The following is a 256-nucleotide window of genomic DNA, read 5'->3' as shown; positions in this document are numbered from 1 at the left end:
ATGAGCTGTCACACACACAGACACACACACACTGTGACACATGAGCTATCTCACACACACACACACACATACTGTGACACATGAGCTATCTCACACATACACACACACATACACACACTCTGGCACATGAGCAGTCATACACACACACACACTGTGACACACGAGCTGTCACACAGACACACACACACACACTCTGGCACATGAGCAGTCAGTCATACACACACACACACTGTGACACATGAGCTATCTCACACAT

The 256-nt window shown here is 47.7% G+C and overlaps 1 protein-coding gene across 1 annotated transcript in view; it reads left to right on the top strand.

Moving 5' to 3' along the window:
• Window positions 1-256, top strand: part of Rtbdn (retbindin) — a 5,657-nt gene that overhangs the window by 1,040 nt on the left and 4,361 nt on the right. The window lies entirely within an intron of this gene.

The sequence above is a fragment of the Grammomys surdaster genome, unplaced genomic scaffold (genome assembly GCF_004785775.1).
Source record: "Grammomys surdaster isolate TR1022 unplaced genomic scaffold, NIH_TR_1.0 126063, whole genome shotgun sequence".
NCBI lineage: Eukaryota > Metazoa > Chordata > Mammalia > Rodentia > Muridae > Grammomys > Grammomys surdaster.
This window is presented reverse-complemented; position numbering and strand designations above follow the sequence as displayed.